Source organism: Bombyx mori, chromosome 21 (genome assembly GCF_030269925.1).
Source record: "Bombyx mori chromosome 21, ASM3026992v2".
In the NCBI taxonomy this organism is placed as follows: Eukaryota; Metazoa; Arthropoda; class Insecta; order Lepidoptera; family Bombycidae; genus Bombyx; species Bombyx mori.
The window spans coordinates 1954949-1969011 of record NC_085127.1 but is presented as its reverse complement, the minus strand read 5'-3'; the positions used below and the strand labels follow the sequence as shown (position 1 = coordinate 1969011).

General features: G+C 39.9%; 1 protein-coding gene and 1 long non-coding RNA gene across 2 annotated transcripts in view; both read left to right on the top strand.

Annotated features, from left to right (window-relative positions):
* The window catches only part of LOC101741484 (RNA-binding protein MEX3D), a 74792-nt gene that overhangs the window by 24426 nt on the left and 36303 nt on the right, over positions 1-14063 (top strand). The window lies entirely within an intron of this gene.
* The window catches only part of LOC134200845 (uncharacterized), a 57418-nt gene that overhangs the window by 8061 nt on the left and 35294 nt on the right, over positions 1-14063 (top strand). The window contains exon 2 of the long non-coding RNA XR_009975916.1: positions 8157-8214. This is a non-coding gene — a long non-coding RNA (uncharacterized LOC134200845). The remainder of the gene's footprint in view (positions 1-8156; positions 8215-14063) is intronic.

Sequence of the window (14063 nt, the reverse complement as noted above, 5' to 3'; positions counted from 1 at the left end):
GCAAAAAACCGGAACGTTTCTCTGTAGCCGTTTAGAGCAAGCTAGTCATTATCTTATTACTATAATATACTATTACTGCATGCAACATACGGTGATGCGAGATTTTTATATTAGAGTTAGCAATTTTTTAAAATATGGTGCCTATTTTTAGTTAACCGTAATAATAATTTACTATACTATTCCCAAATCCCAAAAGCTATGAATAAAATCATTCAAGAATCTGTTCTAACGCTTATTCGTTTACTAATTCAGTGAAATTTATTATCTTCGTAAAGTTTTATTTAGTATATAGTAAAATCATTTGAGCTAAACAATAATTATTTATATAAATAAACACTAATAATAATATTAATATTACTATACATAGACAAAGAAAGGCCTGCGCGTCGTTCCTAAAAAAAACAGAATTCAACTTGGATTGGGTATTGTGAGCGGGTTTTTTTATTTTATTTTTTTATTGCCTAGATGTGTGGACGAGCTCACAGCCCACCTGGTGTTAAGGGAGTTGAGGGTGTTGAGGGATTCAGTCATTAACCAGTGTAGCTCTTATCGTAGATGGTGCTCGTTCACCATCAGACGAGCCGTGTGCTTGTCTGCCAACGAAGGCATAAAAAACGTCAATCAAAATTACTATGCTCATACCATTAATGCTTACTAAAAAATATTCAATATTGCACGAAATGCAGTCACGCGAGACCGTTTGACGGAGGTCCTAATTGCAGGCGATCTTAATAACACACCCAGACAAGTGCAAAAAATTACCATATTAATCATAAATTTTGTTATATTATTATTATCGTTTTTTTGTGTGTATGAGAAAACCAACCCATGATATATGACGATATAATTAAATAACCCCTTTTTTTATAAAGTATCGATAAATAAATAATCGAATAAGGTACCAGGATAGCATAACCGTTAAGGTATCGAATTAACAACCGCGAATGTATAACTACTTATTTGTATAATACATATAATGACAGGTTAGGTGATTGCCTTTACATCGTTTGGTAATTATGAATCGTAAACAAAGAGCTTTTGAGTTTTAGCAGCTAAAAAAAACTGGCAAAAGCTAATCTGTAAGCAATTAACCTATCAGTCGGTATTGTAGTGTTGAAGGTCGCGGATAATGAATGGGTGTTACAATTCCTGTACCGACGTAAGTCTATTTTAAATGCCGGTAATTAACTCATACGAGATCCACTAATAACATCGCGTGATTGAATCTTAACGCTGGATTTTCGTTGCATTTTTATTATACGATATTGTCAACCGTGTACGGACGGAGAATTTTCTCGAGAGCGCGCGGAAAGTAAATTAAATGTACAACAATATGAGAACAACAAAAGTATAAACATAGACAAACCGGTCGTGCAGTGTGCAACTCCCACACATGGACGGCTTCCCTGGCAAAGCCTGCGGTAACGACCTGCCTGATAGATCGCTTCATTCGATACTTATAGATTAACCACTTTCACGACTATGCGCCCCTAGTCACCACAGACTTGTCATCTCCGCGTCTGTATCGAGTTTCAAATATATTTTTTAATAGAAAATGGTTTTTTTAATTCAATTTTCTGACTTTTACTAATCAACCGCTCCGACCAACTCTTGTGCAGACAAGTTTTGTATCAATCCGTCCGGCCTTAACTTAAGAGTCAGAGTGCGTCCGCAGTTAAGTGTATTGATTGAACTGGGCACAGTTCAACAAAGCAATTGCTTGTTATCCCGACTGAATTGTCGCGCAACAAAAATTGGACACGTCATCGTTTAGTTATTGTGGCCATAACAGATATAGACATGCGTACAAGCAGAGCAATATCTGCGCATTACGTGCATCCGGCGTCGACGGGGCTTTCTGCACGGCGCGGGACGAGCGCCATTGTCCGCCGCGCCGGATGTCTTGCGGTCACACGCAATTTCACAACCTCTGCACTTCTACAGCGCTTATGATCCCCTGGTGCATGTTTTAATATTAAGCTTCGAGTGAAAGTTATTATTGTAATTTTACCTACGTACATTGTATTCCACGATTTACGTATGAACCTCGTTTATTATTCGTGTAAAATATTATAGCCGCTTTGTATCATAAGAACTTCAGAAATATATTTGGATTTCTTTTTTAAATCGCTCACAGGAAGAATTTCGTTGGGTCAAGAACTTACGTCACGTTAGAATATAAAAAAAAAAACGTTTTTAAATATTATTCTAAAGCCAAAGTCTTAATTCCTATAATCAGTAATGCATTAAGTAATTTAATTTAACAAACCCGAATATAATTTATCTAAATCTTTTCCACCAAGCTTACAGCGAAAATCACGCAATTAGAACAGAAAAGAGAACCCAAATTCGATGCGTTGCATTTACCTTGACGTGCTTATAATTAAAATTTCTGCACGATTGTCTGGTTGAAATAAAATAAAGAACATGAAAAAGTTAATCCCATAATTTGTTTAATAGGTTATTATTCTGACATGGGTCAAAACTTTATAAAAACGTAAGCGTTAAGCAGATTAATTGGTGCACAATAGACCGCACCAGGCAGCTACGACTTGACAGGAGGTCGAATATGCGAAAACAATGTTCGAATTAGCACGCAGTAGATGTAAGAGTTAAATGTGTGGGGTATTAGCCTGAGTAGTTTCTTCTGTTCTCTGACGTCCTGGTACATTTCGCTATAAAGTTCTTGACCTACGTATGTTGTATCGTGTAGTGTTTATAGTCCAGTCAGTCATGAATCAGATTAATATTTATGTTCTTATAAACAAACTTTATCATATTCATTTGACAACAATTTATATTTAATTGATTTATTAATTTTAATCTAGGTATTGTGTAGAGACATTGTTATAGTCTATTCACACAGATATTTTACTTCTGCAAAACTGGCTCTATAAACTACCTCAACGCCTTGGTAATGTCCGGCTTATCCAGGTAAAAGATACGAAGATACATAGTTACATAATGGCCTATAAATAATATAATGGATGAAGTTCATTTACACTGACGTGCGATCGCCATCAATCAAATAGAGATTTTCTTGGGCACACGAGTCGTTGACTTATTACTTCTCCGGTTGAGGTCAACTTGTGACACGATAACAATATTATTGTAATTTAGTTACATTTGCTATGAATTTATCAATGATTATGCAATTTGCAATAAATACCTAATTATACAACAGAATATTGCCAATTTAAAAATACATGCTCGTTATGTGTGTGGAATATTTCGGTCGCTTCAAACATTAAATCATTTTGATATAATCGATTAGTTCATTAGTAATGTGTTTGGTGGATTTCGTCCGAATCGATAATATCGGCGTTCTAAATTCGATTTATTTTTACCGCCGAAAGGCATTGTTTTGGAGCTAACCCGAATTTAAATCGAGAACAAAATAAAAGACTGGAAACAGGCCGTGTGACCCTATCGTCCTTAGTTTTTTAAATGTCTAGATTTTGTAACGGTGAATCTGTTCGCTGTAAATGCATTCATCGGAATTTGTTGCTGGATTTTAACTTTCTAAACGATCTTTGTTAAGCTTAAATTAGTAGCGTTGTTAATCGCGTATTGGTTGAACTTACTCATCGAGTGTCTTGCGTCTACCTGCCCAGCCTGAAGAGGAAGAAGCCCTCCAGGACTGACGACCCGGCTCGTTGTGCCAACCACATACAAATACATAGAAATGGAAATGGAATGGTTTATTTAAAAGGTAGCTTTGCAAATCATAGAAATAGATGTGTCGGGAGCTCGAAACAAGACCAATGATCCGACGATAGCGCGACATTTAGCTTGAACTTGTCATTAAGAGGACTAATAACGTTGGGAGCGGTTCATAATAATTTATAAGGCGGTAGATGTGACCGCTTTTTACCGCGACCGCGGCCGACCGTCGGCCGTCTGGGAATCCGCAACAAAGACCTGGTCGGATTCCGTTTTGCATTCCGCGTGTATTCTTGTGCGACGAAAGACTGCGAATTTCGTTGTTACCAAATGCGGATTTGCAATGAATCGATCGAATAAGAAATCCACAAGTATAAGCCGCGCTGTTCCCACGCTCGTTTTCGCTTCGGGATTTCGATGCGATCGCGTAGGGGCAGCGGGAGTCGGACTGAAAACCGCAGAAACAGCGCGGTGGGTGTTTGACTTGAGTTGTCGAAACTTTACTTCCTCCCGCGTATTTCTGTTACCTTTGTTCCCTTTTTATCGCAGGCAGCGTTTCGTTCCGCAATCTGGGTGCAAATCTGCGTGGCGGTCCACGGTCCGCGACCTACTTTCGACGCCATAAACCTTCCCATCAAATTTCGTCCCAACAATTTCGGCTTAAATACGCTTCGAGACTTGGTTAACTCTTGGCTTTTTAGTTGTTGCATTCCCTGTTTTATTGCCGACTCTGACCGAAGCCTGTCAGGGGGAATCGTAAAAGATCTGATTTTATTTCTTATTGTTCGCGTTTCACGAAATCAAATTGAAGCCGGTAAGTTACGGCGCGCGTGTGTGATACCGCGCAATTTTCTTTTTTTTTGTTAATTTAACAATTCACTGTAAAGAGGTTATGTTGTCGTGAACGGAGAACTCTTTTACGGTTTACAAAACGTGATTATTTTTAAGTAAATTATTGTTGATTACGTTCTCTCTGAAAGAGTTCATTGTTGTACGAATGTGTACTTCGGAATTACTACTTTCACTTGCAACACATCGATAACCGCTTATTAAGAAAAGTGGTCGCTTCAATTATTTGAACAATCAATAAGACTTTCTTACAATTCAATAACACTGAATACGAGAGAGTACCTGAAAACAACACAGAAAAAGACAACAACAAATCGAGATTTGTTGTAATTGGTCGGATGTTTGAATTCAGCTATAAATTTCCTAAGTTTTTGCTTTTAGAACTGATTGTGAAACACTACAATATGGAAGAAAAGAAACAATTAATCTCCGACTTCCACACACAATCTCAGTTGCCTACAAAGCCAATTTCATTAAAACCCGCGGCTCTTTCCTATATCATTATAAAGCTCTTGATTGACAATAAACTCGATAATTGAAGAAAATGAGTTATAATTTGTGTTCATTAACAACGGGTTGTCGTTCGTGAAGAAAAAAAAACCGAAATGAGATCGAAACTAGTTCGTGGGTAATTAAATTTGTCGGTATCTTTTTAAATGTTTCAATATATATATCATCGCTCGAATTACTCGACGTAGTGTTACGTAAATTAACGTAAAAACTATAAAGGTAAAAACGATGGTTTAAAAATAATACGACAACATACGACAGCCATCTTGAATTTTCCACCAAAAAGTTGTTGTCTTTGACATTTGATTAATCATATTTTAGTTTACAACAAGAAACTGTAAAATAATTAAATAGAGCTTTGATGTTTGACGGAGCCTTGCCATTATTATTATAAAGTCACAAAAAACGAACTTACGAGACGCCATAAACTAAAGTCCTTTATTCACTCTCTACTTATATCTGATTTTGATGGTGAACTTTTTGATTATTGTTTTAGCTATTTTTTTAAATATCTTATTTTTATTTTTTACTGTTGGTTTCCCAAATAAATAAATAAAATTGTGTTTAATGATAGCAGCAAAAGTTTAAAACAATTCGCACCGAATAACAAAGTTTAAAGATACGCGTGATCAGTCTGGTGATGTCCGGATGAGTATGGATGTAGCTATCAAAATACATGTTCAATGAGTATTGAAGCCTAACGTCTTGTTAGCTAGAACGCGCTGCTAGCTTTAGTTACCTCTCATTTGAATTCTGGCTACGTCTGCGTCTATCGGAAACGCTAACGGCGGGATCGTACACGGCCATTATAATAAGAACTTCTGTTTTATACGGACGGTACATTTTTATAATAATCAAAACGAAATTAGCCCATCGCGGTAGGTCATGTTTGAATAGTGGCGTATTATTGCCCATTTTTTATTGCTTAGATGGATGAACGAGCTCACAGCCCACCTGGTGTTAAGCGGTTACTGGAGCCCATAGACATCTACAACGTAAATGCGCCACCCACCTTGAGATATAAGTTCTAAGGTTTCAGTATAGTTACAACGGCTGCCCCGCCCTTCAAACCGAAACGCATTACTGCTTCACGACAGAAATAGGCGGGGTGGTGGTACCTACTCGTGCGGACTCACAAGAGGTCCTACTATCAGTAAGAGGTCCTACCACCAGTAAAATGACTTTTATGACTGAAACTATCCAGCTCATGTTACATTTGTTTCGGGAGATTTGTCAACGATTATCAAGCTTTATAGAATTGTAATAGTTTCAGCTAAATTATACTGTGCTTTAGTTGAAATTCTTTAGTTTGATCCACAAAACAATCCGAATGTTTCGCGTATATTTGTTTGACGTTAATCCTTATTCATGGAAATTTTTGTTTTATGTTTTGCTTCGAGCGTCACAACAAGAGATTTTTTACATTTTCTCTGCAGAGATCGTATCGGCTGTTTGTGATTACAGCATTCTTTAGGCGTTTGTACTGAGTCCCAAGTTAAGTTAGCGCATAAATTGGAAAAGTTACGCGTGAGACATACTAATTAATGCTTACCACTTTTTTAGAACGATTCAATTAGATTACAACGTTAATAATATTATTTACGTAATTAATATTTAAATTAAATATTAAATTGAATCATTAAATTTTTTACAATGGTGTTATTAAGAATTGTTTTGCAATAGTTCAAGTAGCAAAGTATGAAACGAAATAATAAAAGATTTATGTTTTTTCCAAACTGAATCTATTTAGTTTTCGGGAATTGCAGTTGAGAGTAGTCATCCGTTTTAGTTTCTAGGATATTGAGAACTTTGCAGAAGCTCGCCTAGACCGGCGACGTTAGCTAAGGACTCTTCGGGCCAAAAGTAATTCTTCATAAATAAAAAATAAAGTTGAAATTTCGACATCTCGTATTAACTATGAAGGCATCCACGGTCTGATGTGTATGGACTCTCGCAGCCGCTTCACCCATGAGGTCGTAAGCCAGGCAAAAATAAGTTTAGTTTAGTTTAAAGTCACCTTTGAGAACATTTGTCCTAGGTTATAGCTGTGTGTTGTGTGGCGGGTAGCCATCATACAACGAAGATATTTGACAGAAGCCGGAATCTCGCTTACGACATTTTCAAGATAAGCTTACATATTCTACAAGTTCCGAACAACAACATTTGGACCATCGGTCTACCGAGCAATGTCACCCGCTCGGTGGAAGATCTTCCCTTTGTCGTTATATCTCCCCACATGTTGTAGATAATTCCAGAAATATGCTGTAAACCACGGGGCCCGGGTTCGGTTTTCGGTTGGTGCATCTTCGTGAAAGATTCATTGAGGTTTTGATTGGACTAGCTTTTGTATCATCCGTGTTTCCCGTGCACTGTTGAGTGCGAAGACACTCATCTTATAAATAAATGACATACGAACTAAAGTATTGCAGTTTAGTGAAACGTTTTAACACGCGACGCGTCTCCTGCTGTGTCGCCCTTTCTCGACCGAAACTCAAAACCGCGCAAGTCGCCTTGCCGAGCGTTCACCCGCCGCTCACAGAACCTTCATTTATTTATAGTATTTAATAAAACTTCTAATTAAATATAAACATGTTGACTCTCGTTATAACAATATTGTTTTTTTTTTATGTTCGTTTCCAGTTATCATGTTATGTGGTACAAAATATTTTTGGTTAGGGTTCCGCAAGTCCGATGCAAAATGCATTCCTTCTGTTAAAGTTTGTGGTATCAATTTAGTGTCTCAGGACTGAAAGGGTTTGGAGAAATGCGTACAAAGTACAGAATTAGACGATGATTCTCTTGTTAAGTAAAGATATTTATGATACAAAAACAAGTAGATGCTTCCAAGCCTACTTCAATAGGGAATTGAACTCGGATCCCTGTGGTATACCCGTGGTCAATAACCTAAAAACGGAAAGTTTTTAAAGCCATATAAACACAATCATCCATAATAAATGTACTAATTAAAACTTAATCGATTTGCTATTTGACTACACAAAAGGTCACATGCTCGTACTGAGTGTCTCGATGTTTTTATGCTGCACCTTAAATCGATTTAATTGAAATCGATTATCACAAACGACATTCATGCGTTTTAATAAGAGCGGCGAGTTGATTTTTCGTTCTTTTTACAGGTAAACACGGCGCATTTTTCGAAAAACATTTTAAACTGCTCACTGATAGTACAGACTGGTAAGAGTAACATTAATAGTATTAATTTTACTTAAATTTATGTTTTCCTCAATACAAAATATATATCAATCGAAAACCATAGATGTGGAGTGTTTTTTTTTATAGAAAGACCAAAGACCAATTAAGAACTCATCCATGATTGAAAATTATACATACGAGTATATAATATTTTTCATGATTCTATTGTTGGTATTTTGAAATGTAATTTTTAAAATCAGTTCAAAATCTTTGGTTGCCTGATATCATAAATACAATTAATTATTTTATTAATCAAACAAATTTACACAAATGGATTAGAGATGCGTACATTATTATTATTAAATTTTTTGTTGCTAAACACAAAACGGTGTGACGAAATTCTAAAAAACGATAAAAACCATCGCAAAATATTATTGGATCCCTATTAAACGTTGCGTAATATTAAATAAATAAACAATAAATAAACAAAACGTACAAATAAACAAGAACCCAAAAGGTTACCCAAAATATTTATTGTGTGAGTAACATGCAATATTAAATTAAAAGTACCAGGACGTCATGAGCGCGGGAGAGTTTGTTTATCACGCGACAGACGCAAAGGTCGTCCGCCCGTGCATCTGTCGTCGGGAGAACAAAACCTCTTTACTTTATGAACTTGTAAATACGAAATACACGAGTGTTTCTTTTTTAATTCTCAAGTAAATTTACGTCGAAGGCTTTTGAAAATCCATGTAATGGCTCTGAAAACGTCACTGGTGATCGTTCTATTTCGTGTCGCAATTCCGAACGATTAAATAAATTATTTTGTCGGAATTAAAAGAACAATGTAAGGAATGGTTGGCGTCTTACCGATCACCTTACAAACTTTTTTGTGATTTGACAACGTCAAACAACGTCACGACAACGTGTGACAACACGATTTTGTTATCTGTAGATCGCACCTGACCTAAGACACCGATGGCCAAAGCACTTTCTTCTCAATTCAAAAATGTAACCGTAACTATGAAGCGGACAATCGTTTCCGGCGCCCGTGACGTCACGCTCGTCTCGCCGGTCGCCGCCCCTACTACGTAACCTTGGCGCAGCGTACATCGCGCCGCTAGCAGTACGCGCCGCGGCTTCGGTCGCTTTCGTTTTCCATTTTCACCGTCAATGTTAAAAATTACATGCAATTACCCGAAATTGCCCGTCGCAATGCCGATGCTCTAAACAACCGGTCGAAAAAACAATGGCCCAACAGCGAGCGTACAGAAAGCATTTTTAATGTATAACCGGACGTTAAAAATTATATATATCGATAACGTTTACGGTTCGAAATAAGAGCAAAATCAGCGGTAATTTTTCACACGATCCACGAGGGCATAGTTGCCCTAAGCGCGGCGTGTCGGGGTGAGCGAACTTGCAACCTGTAATTTCGGACCGCAAAAGGAATAAAATGCAACGCGATCGGTGATTAAAATCCTTTGTCGGTTCTACTAATATTTATATTATTTTCGCGATGCGTCCGACATCTAATTGGCCGGCTGTAACTTTAGTGTGCGGTCCGAGGTCGCGGCGCCGGCGACCACCGACGCTTCATTAGTTTTCCTGGTAGTGAAATCATAAACTATTCAATATTTAATGTTTAGTCGTTTATGTCAAAACGTGACACCGGTCGGTGTCATGGAACTCGCCGACAAACAGTCGTGGAAAAATTCGAATCCTCACTCGGGTTCACGCTTAAAGTTTTCGTGGCGATAGGGCGACAATTCCTTAATACCTAATTTGATTGTTTGTTGTTCGCTTCCTGTTTTTTTTGTTCACTGATAAATGCATCGTCAGATTTTAGTGACTTGAAAGTCCTGCAGTTCAGACGTCCATAGGTATGTTGTCGAGTGTGGACTACTTGCAAAAAGTATCGTGTATAATGATCGCAGGTGGTATAAGTAACTAGTTTGGACCGGGCGGTACTCTCGATCGGCCCAAGGTCTGGGATATTGAACCTGACTCGGAGCAACAGCACGGCAAGGTCCGCTGCGAAAGGGACGGATACACTATCACTCATTGTTATGGAGGAAATGTCGCGGCCACACGCGCCGCCGACGCGGACTTCGGATTGATTTCTTCAATGACTTAAACATTCGAATTCTAATCTGTACGGTATGCGATGCAAAGCGATTACCGGAGATCCCGTAAGCTCGGTGCGCACTTCCTCGGGCGCGCTGGTGGAGGGAGAACGAGACGCCTACGGTCCCACGTGTCAGCTAGAGAGAGATGGACGATGACAAGTGCAGTCGGTTAGGAGACAGGGACGGCAGTAGTGCACTGCGTTGACGCATCAAGATCGTCTGCTTGCTTTCTTGCCTTTTTGTAAACGCTAATCTGACGGTTTTCGATTCCACTGACAAAACAACCGGTCACTACGCTTTCGTTGTTCGTTTATTGACGGGGATTAATATATGTGCGAGTTTCGTAATTAAATTCGTCGGTCGGGGCAGCCGTTCTGCTTGACATTTACGTGTTCTCACGAGGTTGATGTCATTTTTATTGTGAATGGTGTCCTTCGCGAGCGGGATGCCGATAGAGGCATTCGCTCGCGTCAGAGTCCAGTGACCCACTGCCGGAGGGCTGCTCCCCGCCGACTTGCAGTTTTTGCTTAGTCAGTGTTCTATACAACTAAAGCATTGTCCGCTTGAATGAACGCCGTCTACAACCCAGCAAGTGATACCAGGCCTTGCAGAGAGTTCTTGAGCATCACGCGCCGAGCAGGAAGCGCGCGGTTCAAGGGATACATGCAAATCGAAGGTAAACGCGCTAAGCGTTCATTGGCATTATCAAAAATAAATAATATCTGTTTTGGAATGTTAGCCGCGCGTCATCTCGCCCTCCCGCCGAGATCTCGTGAACTCTTTATCGGTCGGGTGCCGCGACCGAACTCCGAGTTAATACTCGGTGAGTGAATTAACCACTTCGACTCCGAATTCGCTTCACGTCATCTAGACATTTGGGATCGATAAACTTATTTACGAAATAGTTGCGCAATGTTATACTGACACATTGTGCTCGCTGAGCTTCGACCACCACGTGTCTTGTTATCACACACATCATGATGCCTAATGTGTGGTAGGCGAGTTCTCACGGCGCGGCGCGGAGTGCGTTCACACCCATAAACATTGTGAGTCGTATCGAGCGGGCGGTACGATCGTGCCGTGTCGACTCGCTGCTTATTTACACCCGGTAAACATTCGACGAGATAAGCCTTCAACGGCGGGCTTGTGCTTCCCACATCTGCCGCGACCTTGGCTCCTTCAGCCCTTTGTGTGGCGTCCTTATCAGTCACGCTACCTCGGCTCCTTCACCACTCCTCTTGCCGGCAAATCTTGCTTCGTTTTCCGGTCTCGATAAAATTAGTCGTTATCGAAATGATGTAAGTTGTCGGACACGTGCGCACATCGCAATAAACTGGCCCTGTTTGAGCATCATTGACTGTTGTGTTAGCTATCGTTTAATTAATAATAGTCTAATAAACAGCTTGATCAGGTCGAACCCAGCGGCGTGCAGTCGTTAACATAATTATGCCTTCGTGCACATTGACCGGTTTTGTTGTCCCGTCTCCGGGGCAATTTCCGGATCCACTACCGAGCGAAATCGAAAGTCGCGCTGGAATTTAGTCAAAAATAATATATAAAGCGCGTCTAATTAGCATTTAGACGACATTACCACTGCAACCAGTCCTCTAAACGTTAGCCCGCCAAAGACGTCCGCATCCTGAGTGCTAAATTTTATTGTTTATATTTATCGAGGTCGCTTATCGAGGAACAGACTCATCCTTCCGTGATCCTTTATTCCAGTTATAAATTAAGCCGCGCTCGTTAATCGACCCTTTAATCCGTCTGGGCGTTGACTCGGACTCGCGACACGCCGAGCTCCAGCGATGAATGGCTGGCTGTTATTGTAAGACTATTCAATTAGTATAACCTGATGGGAACGTTTTCGTGATAGTAATGAGACAAACGGTCAGGACCGGGAACGATGGTCTATTGCGAGTCATCGTCGAGGAATGCGGCCGCATCTCGCTGCAGCCTCCGAGCGACCTGCGCCTCCTCACTCCTCACTCCTCAGTTCCTCCGTCGTAGATATCGACGTGAGATAATTCGATACGAACAGTTTTTGTGCGTTATTGTCGGCCCCGAGTGATACACTGTATGAATATTTAGCCATATCCGCTGACTTCACCGCTTATAAAAAATGGCGAATAATTAGTCAATAAAAATTCCGCCGATTATATACGTAGTCGTAGTTGTTACACGGGTGTTACGTAATTGGAGTAAACGACCTAAGAGCTGTTGGTCTGAAGGTCTCGGAGACCACGTGGCACCAGCTGGTCACGTTCTCATTGTTCCGCACTATTCAAATGCGCTGCCTAGTTGTTTTTAACAACGAATCATTTCGGCCGCCATTTCGTTTGATAACAACGAAAACATCCCGAAGCTTGTTGTCCTAACCTGGAGAGATAGAAGAAATAAACGCACGTAAAGTTTCACAACGCGTTCACCTACAACTGGCGTCACTAAATCTTCGTTCACACGAAACTTCGGCATTTGTAAACAATAACATCGATAAAAACCAAAGTCGCGATACTCCCTGATTGCGATACAACGATTGCCGTTGAAGTAGTCGTAGCCGGGATCCGTCTGCACGACGAGCGAGCGATGTACAGCATGCTGTTTTGAGTCTCACATGGGCGCGCACGACGTTTCGCCTGAGCACATTGAATGAAAGGCGTACGTACATGCACGAGTATGACCGTACGTACACCCGCACCATTCATGTGTACGCGCGATAATTCAAGTGTTGTTTGACTAACAAGATTACATATATAGGGTGTGTTTCTGTCCATCGCTTCAGTCTTCTTGCCAACCAAAAATTGTGATAAATTCTCAAACAAAAGCTCGGAAAACAATTTTATTGCATGCGATCTAAACACCATTCCACATATGATTTATATTCCTAACGTTTGGAAATCTGTGTGTATTCTACGTTTAGCTTGCCCCTATATTAACCACAAATGACGTCACATTTGGCAAATCTCCCTTCAGGCCAATAACATCTGATCGTTTATTTGTAGGTGTTTACGCTTATGTACCGAATTGTTCTATTTTACCACTAATTAATCGGTTTAAAGAGCTCGTTCAAGGAATACGTATTCTGCCTTCGTCAGATAGACAATGTCGTGTCACCATCACAAAACAAAACGCTCCTAATATTGAAATTCTTGTATAATTCTGTAACCAACGGAATAATAACAAATAACAACTTGGAAGGAGTAAGTCGTATTGGTCCCGTGACGACCGGAAGCGGGTATCGCGTCATGGCTCAGATGCTCCCCCGCAAGAGCCTTGCAACGAGAATGCTCACCTCACTACTTACTGCACCTTCATAATAACACAGAGCGTAATCAACGTATATCATTATAATACACAACACAACTTTATTACAATTACACAACATCACTACTGATTTTTGTAATAAGTCTTGTTTTTTGGCCACCCATTGCTAGTAACCTCAAGGGGTTGTGCTTGCTATACTGACCACGGACATTTTAAATTTTTCATTGCTTAGATGGATAGATGAGCTCACAACCCACCTGGTGTTAAGTGGTTATCGGAGCCCATAGACATCTATAATGTAAACGCCGCCAACCCACCTTGAGATATGAGCTCTAAGGTCTCAGTATAGTTACACGGCTGAAATAGGAAGGGTGGTGGTACTTATCCGTGTAGACTCACAAGAAATTCTACCACCAGTAATAGACTTAGAGTAGTCTTACCTATTTATGCTACAAAGTAGTAATGTATTGGAAATTGAGGGTAGGGCCTGGCTTGTTAGGT